This window comes from Rhagoletis pomonella, unplaced genomic scaffold (assembly GCF_013731165.1).
Source record: "Rhagoletis pomonella isolate Grant_MI unplaced genomic scaffold, Rhpom_1.0 Rhpom_scaffold_00003, whole genome shotgun sequence".
Lineage (NCBI taxonomy): Eukaryota > Metazoa > Arthropoda > Insecta > Diptera > Tephritidae > Rhagoletis > Rhagoletis pomonella.
This window is the reverse complement of record NW_023458557.1, coordinates 55,254,615-55,266,148: the sequence shown is the minus strand read 5'-3', so window position 1 is coordinate 55,266,148 and position 11,534 is coordinate 55,254,615. Positions and strand designations below refer to the sequence as shown.

General features: G+C 33.8%; 1 protein-coding gene across 5 annotated transcripts in view; it reads left to right on the top strand.

Annotated features, from left to right (window-relative positions):
- The window catches only part of LOC118735312 (voltage-dependent calcium channel subunit alpha-2/delta-3), a 513,712-nt gene that overhangs the window by 499,743 nt on the left and 2,435 nt on the right, over positions 1 to 11,534 (top strand). The window lies entirely within an intron of this gene.

Here is an 11,534-nt window from a genome sequence, read left to right as displayed (position 1 = left end):
TGGAACCCTGATTTTTGGAGATTTTGTTGTAGAATTGACCATATTTTTATAAAAAATTACCGAAAACTAAAATATTTAAAAAATAGTTGCCCGTATTGTAAAAAATTCGTTGTACCTAAACTTTATTAACTGACTGTATTAAGGTAGCTGTGCTGGATTGCACAAAAAAAAATTCATTTGTCTTTTCTTAAAAAAAAGGTAGCTCTGGTGGCTTGCATTTTTAAATAAATTTAGTGAGAAAGTGATAATTATTTTGACACTTTTTTTTAAATGCCTCTTTTTCTGCAACTGCATTGCCTTTCTCAATTGTCCTTCAGGATCTTGGCCTTTGTTTATGGAATCACTAAGTATAATGATTATTAACCAACTCAAAAACTATACCAGCGTGATTACCGACGTATCCTTTTGAGAGGTAGCCGCACCCTTATAAGAGGAATAAGACCCAAACTTTTCAGGTCAAAATTTCAGTAGGTTGCGTCTGTATGGCCTTTTCAATTTTATAAACTATCATTATTTTTAAGTGGAAAAATAAAAATCAAAATTAATGATAATCTCTGCGCGAAAAAATAAAAACCATAAAATAATCATTATTTGTAATCCCAAAAATAAAAATCAAATAATAATTATTTCCGTTTGAGCGAAAAAAATAAAACTCAATAATAATTCATAAAATAATGATTAAATGCTGATTTAAATTATTTTTCTCATAATGATTACCGTCCCTGCGTTTAAAATTTGAAATAAAATAGTTTAGTGAAAGTACCACATTTCACTGCCTTTGGCCTGGTGCGGTACTAGTTACTATCGGACTGGTCCGTTTTAGGTTAAAAAGAACTAGTACTGAACTAGAAATTTGGTTCACTAGTTCGTGTTTTCCCTACAGGGCAGTATCCACCTCAAACGTGATGTTTTCGTTATTTACTCGCACTTCGCGCACAATTTTTCTTCGTATGTTGTTAACCTCAACCGCTTCTACATTAAACAATTCCTCCACTGCTGTTGACTTGTTTTCCTCAATTTGGTCAACTCGTTTTCTTTGCTTTTTTTGTTTGAAACACATTTTCTTCAAATGGCCCTTTTTTTTTGCAGAAATTACATACATACTCTTGAAATTTGCAGCTGTTTGACAAGTGCGCGGTGCTGCCACATCAGACACATTTTTTTTTTATTGTCTTGAGTCTTTTTCGACTCTTTATCTCCTTTTTTCGTTGCGTTCTTTTGCTTTATCAGTTTGTTCACCTGACCTTTCTCTGATTCTTCTTTCTGATGGATTCTTCTAGACTAAGTGTTTTTTGCTTCAATAAATTGCTTTGGGTATTTTTATTAGTTAACCCAAAAACGTATTGGTTTCGCAAAGCTTTCGGAAGGTGTGTTCCGAAATTGCAATTCGTTGCTAATCGGCGCAATGCTACTGCAAACTCTGCATAGGTTTCATCGGGTTTTTGCTTCCTCATATTGAATCGAAAATTTTCTAGAATTTCGTTCGGTTTAGGGTCAAAATGTGCTTCCAGCACGTTTACAATTTCGCTTAACGTTTTATCTTCCGGCTTTTCCGGCATTAGTTTGTCGCATAAAACGTTGTACGTCTCCGTCCCCATCAAATGGAGAAGATATTTTGCGTGTTTCGATGCATGGCGTTCGTATAACTCCAATGCTGTATTTAAACGTCCTGCCCAGCGTAACCTTGACGTTTTCCTTGAATCGAATGGTTCGAAATTGAAAACTGGTACACTTTTTTTCTCATCCGTAGTCATTTCCACTGCTTGTAATGTAAAAAGCTAACACGTGGATTCTTCGACTGCTCGTCGCCAATATATTATATATTTCAGTAAACTCGCTACAATGGTTGGATTGCGACTGATTTTAATCTACATATTCGTTTGTGATACAAGTGTTTTACCTAGTGTTCATTTCGTTATTCGTTCGTCTGTATGTACGTACAGTAGAATATTATGCTTAAGTGTCTAAGTGTATATTTCATATATGTACATAACAAAAAGATATTGTGAACTTCTGAGCGACCTCATGGCGAAATATTTTGCTACCGAAGTCTATATTATATCCGATATTAGGGTTAGAAATGCCTTTATGTTTGGGACAATACAATCTGATATTTCCTTTGCCAGATTTTAGGAAATTTTCGTGCAGAAGCAGACTATATGCAGAGGATTCCGGTGTTCTCTGGATAATATCTTTTGGCATTAAAAATAGTGTTAAGATTGACAGTCGAATAAATACTTATGATCACAGATGGGCCCTTTTCTGACGAATCTGAAGCAAAGGATCATACGAATGGCTGAAAAAGATGGAGTAATTTTTCCTTTTTTTATTTGGCCAAGTCGTAGGGTCTTTTCACCGGAACATTATATTGTTACCTTGACTTTCACGGATATATAGGACAACAACAACACAATGAGCAAACCTACATACTTAAACCAATACATGCACAAAGGATGACAAAAACTTAGCAACCGACTGACTCAATGGAGATGACGGTAAATTAAAAAAATCAGTCAACACAAATTAAGGGAAAAACGGCACAACTCCATACCAGTGGCGTGTTTGACAAAGAAAAAACCAGACCAATCATGTTTTGCTTTGTTCAATTTGGTGTGGAAGTGGAGTGAGGAAGTACAATTTTAAGCTTAATTAAATATGCATGTATGTACATACCGATTTTTAAGTAAAATCTAAATACCCAGATACATACATATGTATGTATAAAAACTGATTTATATAAATTTTAATTAATTTTAATCTTTTAACACATTTTCTGATTTAATATATGTAAATAAGTATGTACTGATCTACTACTTAAGCGGGTTTCACTGTATTTTGTTAGACTTTTCATAAGCAAAAATATTTTGTGAATATTACTTTCTTCATATGAATTTTATCACATTTTTTGTTTAATTCAAGGCCTGTATTTTTTTGTTGCTTCTGGTATCGAAAGTGTCAAAAACTGTTCTGATTTTTTTTTCTACATCAAAGCGTGCTATGTGATATACAAAAAAAATACAAAAAATTACATTGAAAAAATGAAAATTGTTGCAACTTTCTTTCTTAGTAAATAGGTTTGCTTCTCGAAGCATTGATCCATCCTGTGCCAGCTGCTATTCATTCGCTGGTTTTGTATGGAAAAAGGTTTCACATGCAAATAGGTTTTAACAATTTAGACTGTTTGTGAGAAGAAATTAAAAATATTTGACATTTTCGAGAACAAATAATTTGAAAAAAATCAAATCAGCTGCTAGACTGATACTCAAGGCATATTTAACAAGGTGGAAGTGACAACTCTCTCATATCTGACTGTAATGTCAAAAAATGTAAACAAAGAAATTAACCCTTTGTTATGCATTTACCATATTTGCTGAAACTCAATACCTTTGAAATGAAAGATTTGGTAAATATGAAAATATTGTTACGATTATCCTCGAAACCTTGAGGGACTTCCCAAATATCCTCCGGCTCGTATCGCTGGATTGTTAAATAAATGCTCACGATGACCAAATTGTAGTAAAATTAACTTTGTTTTACAACAAACAATTTACAATACTCGCTAATACAGTAAAAACACTTTATAATATTCATTAAAGCAATTACAACGCTTTACAAAACTTGTTAACACAATTGAACTTGCTTATTCCCAACTCACTTTACTTATAGCTTGCTGACTTGTAACTCCCCAACTCCGCTGTGTCGTGGCTCTTATATACCTGTGCTCGCACTCATGGCAACTCTCGAACGTTCTGCAGTTCATCGCTCATTCTCTTTCTCTCGCTGTTCGCATTGTTCATCCAACTGACGTTTCTCTTTGTGGAACATTCTACGTCATTCCTCGAATATTCTGCCTATTTCTCGTTGTTCGCTTTGTGTTGCCGCAGTATTCGCCACAATATTTAAAATCTCATTAGAATCAGCTTCGTTTTAGTTATTGCAGTTTTATTTTAATGTTTAAATGAAACACACTAATTTATAAAACTGTTTTCGAGCATTTATTTTTTTAATCAAAAACTTAATTCTTAAGTACATTAGTCATAAAGAAAAAGTTGGATTCTTTTAAATTTACATCAGAACTTAACTTCAATAATTTAGCTATTAAATTTTTGCAATTCGAAATTTCTTTTCCACTAAATTCATTGAAGATTACTTCCAGTTTCTTTATGGCAACAAGGAATTCTGGGTTAGGTTTTATCAGACCACCAATTGGAATTTGGTCTATCCATGTATATGAGCGGGAGATTTTCTCTTCATATTCGGTATGATAAATCCCGCACCTGGGAATAAACGCGTCCGCTTAGAAATACTCGGCTGCGATGGGCAACAAATAAAGTCTAAAATGGTTTTCGCGTACACGTGAAGAGTCTCCTAATTAGGGTTGCCAGATTTTTTATGCGCGAAATCAGTACATTCGACTTTTCATGCTAAAAAAAATCAGTACATTTTTATTCAAAGCAAAATTATGAATGTAAGTATCAGATAATACTTTAAAACGCCAGAGTAGTTATTTTCAACAATATTTTGGTATATAAATAAAATATAGTTTATAAGAAAAATGTTATTCATTTTAACATGAGTGTACACATCATTATATTTACGACATTTTTCAGTGTTTAAATAGTCAAAGAATTCTATATTTTTCAATTTAAAATTACTTTTAATATGCATTCACTTTAAAAATTTTTAATTAGAAGCCGGTTTCATTCTTTGCGCCAGGACGAAAACTTTATACTTAAGCTCTTCTCAGTTACTTCGTTTGAGTGTGGTATTGAAAAAAAAAACAAAATTACATATTTTTTCAAACTGTGGAAAAGTACCACTATTTAAGAACTTCATCTATAATTCCTCATGGCTTAAATTAATTTTTTCAACTACGCAAAAACTTTGAAAGGCTAAGAATTCACTAATAAGAGTATCTAACTCTACATCTTTTATGCAAAACTCTTTTATAATGTGAGTAAATTGTGAAAAAAGAATTGTAAGTTATAGGCAAAAGCCATTCGAATATTCAAATTTGTTGTTATTAAACTGAAAGTTTTTTTCGAGATAACTAGCAACACCCGACAAAAAACGTCAGCCTTCTTTTTAAATAATTAAACCTCCAACATATCGAGGGCTTATATTCAATACCCCCAGTCTGCATTTTTCATTAAAATGAGATTCTACACTGAGGGAAATAATGCATAGTAAAAATGAATACTTTAAACATATTTGATTATCGTTTAAATACGTTCGTATTTAAAAATAATATTTTCATACAAAATTTATTACGCACGTATTTGACTGTTCACATCTGAGTATGTATATGTAAGTGCACGATTGAGAGAAATAGAAATTGAGAAATATTCTATCATTCTGAGAGCCGTGACAACACACACATACATACATAGTACATACCCTGTGGGGAAAATCTCTAGTTCTGAACTGGGGCGCTTCTAGTACATTTAGACCCAGTACTGGTTCGCGATAAATCTCTTTTGCATGCAAGCAACTGGCGAATTTAACATGGCGATGTCCTAGGAAGTGTCAATTGCCCCCTGCTGCATCCCTTTTTCGATAGTTCCGAACTAGTCCTAAATTCTATAGTTCCGAACCAGTTCTAAAATAGACAGACGAAAGAAAAAAGGTTCATGGTTTTTCAATCTTTTCGGTTCTTCCGTGTGTGATTTTACATTATTTTCAAAGGAACATTTGTTCAAATTTGAAATTAAATTTGTTTGAATGATTGTAAGAAATGTACGTTTACATACCTTTGGCTGTAGCTGACTTTGCAGAGGTGCTCGCTGTTATTGGTTAGATTCCAGTAGGCCCCAAGATGTTAATATGTTAACACAAAGCTTTGTTTTGTATTACCAAACTATGAAATAGCATCTGCGAAGCACAGAAGAGAAGCGTATTTGAACGAAAAAGCCGCCGAGCACATATCTATGTAGAGTAAACAAGCCCACCGCTGCATCCTTTATTCGATAGTTCCGAAATAGTTCTAAATTCGACAAATAGGATCTAGTTCGTTCTGCATCCCTTTTTCTATAGTTCCGAACCATTTCTAAATTCGTCACTTTAGATATAGATTTCTAGTGAAAAAAACTGAAAAAATTAGTTTCTTAAAAGTACCACTTTTCGCCGATTTTGGACTGGTGGGGATCTAGTTCCTATCGGACTAGTTCATTTTTGGCGATGAAGACCTAGTACGGAACTAAAAATTTGATTCCCTAGTCCGCGGTTTCCCTACAGGGTACATATTTATCCGTACAAATCGCGTGCTGTGGTGTTGATGCATATTCATCATTTGAAAGCAAATTTATGTATGGGTGTAGCTGAGTGCGCAAAGATGCTTGCCACAAGTTGTTGATATCCGGAGATGGTCGGGTTCGAATTCCACTGCAGGCAAGATGCAAATCAAGTTTTTTTTTATTAGTTTTTGTCTTGATTATTCACTTCATGGATGCTTTTTCAGTACGAACGCGGTAATTTTAATATGCGCGTATGCGTTTATAGTAAGATCAATTACGTTTCTATTTGATTTCAATATTTTTTTCCCTCAGTGTAATACAAAAATCCACCTAAGACTTAACTGTCATCGGTGATGTTAATTCTGACCTTGTATCACGTTTGACAGAAGAATTTACTTTTAAATTGCAAAGTCGGAATTAACACCAGTGATGACAAATAAGACCCAGATGGGTTCTAACATCACAAAGTTGTTTTTGTGAAAATTGCAGATAGAGGCTATTGATTATAGGCCCTCGATATAAGGTTTGTTCCACAAGCTACTTGTAGAAAAACTCGAGCAAAGTTCAAACTGTGAGTGTATATCAAAGAAACGCTAAAACTTACTTGTGGAGCGCGTATGTGTAACTCGAAGTTACTTCCAGTAACTTGTGGAACAAACCTATTATCGCAACTGGTACGTAACGACCCGGCGATATGCCCATAAAAGGATTGATATATTTCTTTGTATTAATTTCTTCTTACTTTTAACAGTACAGTTTAAGGAAGTTACAATGTTATGTTAAAGCCTTAAGAAAATCCTAAAGTTTTTTGTTTGAATTGAAATACAAATTTTTAAAAATCAGGACATTAGCGTACTGATTGAAGAAAAGAATAAAATCAGTACAAGAGTTCAAAAATCAGTACGTCTGGCAACCGTACTCCTAATGAAACATCGCAGCAATTTTCCCACCGTTGTCGCTTTACTTGACAATTCGGAGGTTTAAAATAACGCATATGTTTGTTGCCTTGGCTCTTGGCAAACACAACGCGACGCAAGTAATTCCTTTTTATTTTGTTATGTATGTGTGAGCCGCACAGCTCACAATTGAAAATTTCATTTAAAAAAATTTAAATTTCGAATAGTATAGGGTTAACGGTTGACATTTCAGTCGCAGTTCTAAAGAGAGAAATGTCGAAATCACTTCTACCTTATTATGCCTTGACTGATACCTACCTGTTCAATGTACCTTTGTTTAATTGTATTTTTGGAATAATCAAAATTCTTTTTCCTTCTGTCAGTAAACTGTTTTTGTTAAGGCAAAATTTGTTTTATTTCCAACCTCTATTGGAAATAATGCAAAACTCAGATTTTGGTATCATTTCCCATTTCAAAGTAAAATAAAGCAACTTTTGCGTTATCGCCGTTTGTGTTATTTCATTCAATTGCATTCATTAAAAGAGGTCAAAATATGAATAAATTTCAAAGCATTTGTAAAAGTTGGTTCCCATTTCCTTTGTACTTAGATTTAAAGTCGTGAATTTAGGGTTCAAAAGTAAACAAGTGCAATGATTTTTTTTGGTTTTGCTCACAAATTTCATACCTACATACATTTATGTATATATAATAAAAATATTAAACTCCTCCCTAGGGTTGCCAGATTCTGAAACGGAGAAAGGAGTACATTTCTATTTTCGATAGAAAAAAAAGCAGTACAAACATAAAAAGGAGTAGGTACAATTTTTTTTTATCTTTTGTGCAATTTATTGTTACAAATTACCAAAACGTAAATATACATGTGTATAATCACATATTTGAGATCGTTTTAATTAGTTAGGTACAAACAAACAAAGATACCTTAGATATCTTTTTCAACGCAACAATAAATGTTAAAAATTAATAAATAAATTCCGCAAAAGAATTCCAGACTGTGGCATTTTTTTAATTTAAGCCTTATATAAATTTAATATTTTTGATTTTTATACCCAAACGCACTACACTTACCTAGCTACGACCATGCCTACACCATCTTACTATCACACTTAACTTTGCTTACTATGTAGTGTTCGCCACAATATGAATGGCAAAGTACAACGCGTAAAATAATAAATGTCGGTCGGTTTTTTTTTTAATAAAAGGGTGCTTTATAGATTTTGGGAAAAAAGTGTTTATTGTTAACTTTGTAAATGTTTTACTTTAGTTTTATTAATTAGTTTTAATATTTTAATCCTTGTTTCATTTGCCAGCTTTGGGAGATAAGTACATGTCTCTTTCAGGCAAATACACCTTGTGTCACTCCTTATACAGTGACAGAAAGCCAATTTTTTTCTTGGAGTTATGTCACTTCTTATAAGGTGTCAATTGGAATAATGTTACTTTTGATCATCAAGCACATTTTCCAGCTCTCAAGAAAAACAAAAAAAGCATATAGAACACTCTGAAGAAACGAAAAAGAAATTTTCTATTAAACTTTCTTCTGCGCAAAAATACTTCCGCCACTCTTTTCCGGCAACACGGAAAGTATAATTCTACTTAGTAAGGGGTATAATTTCAAACCGCACCCGAAAGCCGCTTACGCAGGAAGAATTTCTGCGCAAAAATACTTCCGCCGTTTTTTTCAGGCAACACAGAAAGGAGAGTTCTACCTAGTAAGTGTTATAATCCCTAAGCGCGGCCGAAGGGCTATAAGCGCTGACAAGAAAATAATGTAGGCAAAGCCATCATGTATCCAGTGTTTTGATAAAAATTTTATCATTACTCTTGCACATTCCACAGTCTTTTGGTTTGCAAAATTACATGAGGGATTCGGAATTTTGTCGTCTTTTCGCTGGGAAATATGTCACTCCTTATATAATTTCATAACCCCAAGTAAAAAATTGGGTTTATGTCACTACAAAATCTATAAAGGACCCTTTTATTTTTCAAAATAACCTGTGCGACAGTTATTATTTTACACCCTGTATATGATAAAAAAAGTGAATAGCTGCAAAAAGGATTACAAAAGAAGCACATAACTAAAAAAGGGTTACGTTTCCAGATTTTTTTTTGGAGTACATTGCAATAAAAAGGAGTACGTTTACTCCCAAAAGCAGTACGTCTGGCAACTCTACTCCTACCAGCCGACTTGTACATTCTGCAACGAATCCGACCTAACCATTCACCATATCATATCAAGTTGCCCTGCTTTAACTTCCGTACGTGCCCATTTCTTCGCTGATAATGATCCTTTAGACATACTCTCATGCTCCACAGAAGCTAATGTAAAAGCTATTTTTAACTTCTTAAAAAATGTAAATATTGCACATTTATTATAGTTATATTTTCACATAATGACTAGCCGATAGCCTTGGTAGCTATTGCTATAATATGTATTAATTTATAATTTTAATTGTAATTTAATAAATAAATAATAATAATAATACTTCGGCCGATGAAGAATATAAGCGAAAGTCAATTTTCGTTTTTCCCTCCTAAGCGTTTCGACGCTTTTGCGTCTTCCTCAGGGAGTCTGTGTTTTAGTGAACAATAAATAAAAACAATAAGCATGAATTACAATGACAATTGACAAACATATGTAAACTAAAAGCTTTTGCCCAAGTTTTATTAGCCAGTATATATTTAAGCAGACAAATTGGCCCATAAATAGGTTAGATATATGACTTTTACTTCTTTTTTGTCGCGGTAGACCTTCCGATGGAAACACCCATATTCCAAACTTGCGTACGTCAGACCTCGTATAACTCGAGAATGGAGGAAGAAGTTATTTGATTGTGGAAAAGTAATACAATTTTAATTAAAAAAAAAAAACACATAAAAACATTTGGCGCTTACGTTTCTTTTTCGGTTATGACTCGATTGCTTCGAATATGGTAATTCAAATTCTTTGATGTTGCACTTTTAGTGTTCGGGGGAGATTATACCACCGTCACAATATCAAAGACTAGCTGACACAGTTGCGATTGGCGATTCGTGTTGGTCGAACTCAGGAAGAATGAAAAGGACACGCAGTTACTGAACGATTGCGACAGGAACGGGACCCTCACCGTCAAGTGAGAAGTACCGTGAATGTCCAATTACATCGCGCGATTTTGAGTACGACTGAACCATAGACTAAACCGAATGTTGACAAATACAACTATTCGACATTTAAGGGAATTTTGTTTTTTAGTTTTGCTTATATTGAGTTTCTGTAGACCAACGGAACTCCCCCATTTCGTCTCAACACCCAACTGGATCATTGTTATTGACAGAGAATGAAGAAATGTTTCTAAAACTTGCAAAGAAAACTGGAAAATAAATATCACTGTTTTTGTTTTTAGGAGTAAGACTTGAGCGAGACCGAGTCTTATTTACTTACAAAACCTTCCATTATTGAATCATGTATAACAACATCAAGGCGCACACCACAAATCCGAGGAGGAGCTCAGTCTAGCACTAGCAAATGTGTAAGCACCAATTTTTATACCTTTCATGAGCATGAAATGGTATTATAACTTTGGTCCGATGTTTGTAAGTACCAGAACAAAAAGAGATAGACCCATTAAAATGTATACTTATATGATCAGAACGTCGAGCTGAGTTGATTTATCCATGTCCGTCTGTCCGTCTGTCCGTCTGTCCGTCTGTCCGTCTGTTTGTATGCAATCTAGTCTCTCAGTTTTCGAGATATCCGGATCAAATTTGGTAGGTGGGTGTATTTTTATAATGTATTAATCATTTGTCGGAACCGGAAGAATCGGACCACTATAACATATAGCTCCCATACAACTGATTGTTCAGATATGAGATTTTTCGTTATAACTTCTTCATTTATGCAGCTACGACCATGAGACTTTGCAGTATTTGCACCCATTATCAACAGAATACTTACAGTGAAAATTACAAAGATCGGGTCACTATAACCTATAGCTCCCATACAACTGATTGTTCAGATATAAAATTTTTCGTTATAACTCCTCCATTTATATAGCTAGGAACATGAAATTCCGCACTGTTTTCAATAATTATTAACAGAAAACTTACAGTGAAAATTAAAAAGATCGGGTAACTATAACCTATAGCTCCCATACAACTGATTGATTAGATATGAGGTTTTTCGTTATAATTCATCCATTTATGTAGCTAGGACCATGAAATTTCGCGCTGTTTTCACTCATTATCAACAGAAGACTTACAGTGAAAATAACAAAGATCGGGTCACTATAACCTGTAGCCCCCATACAACTGATTGTTCAGATATGAGGTCTTTTATCATAACTCCTCCATTTATGCAGCTAGGAACATGAAATTTCGCACCATTTTTGCTCATTATCAACGGAATACT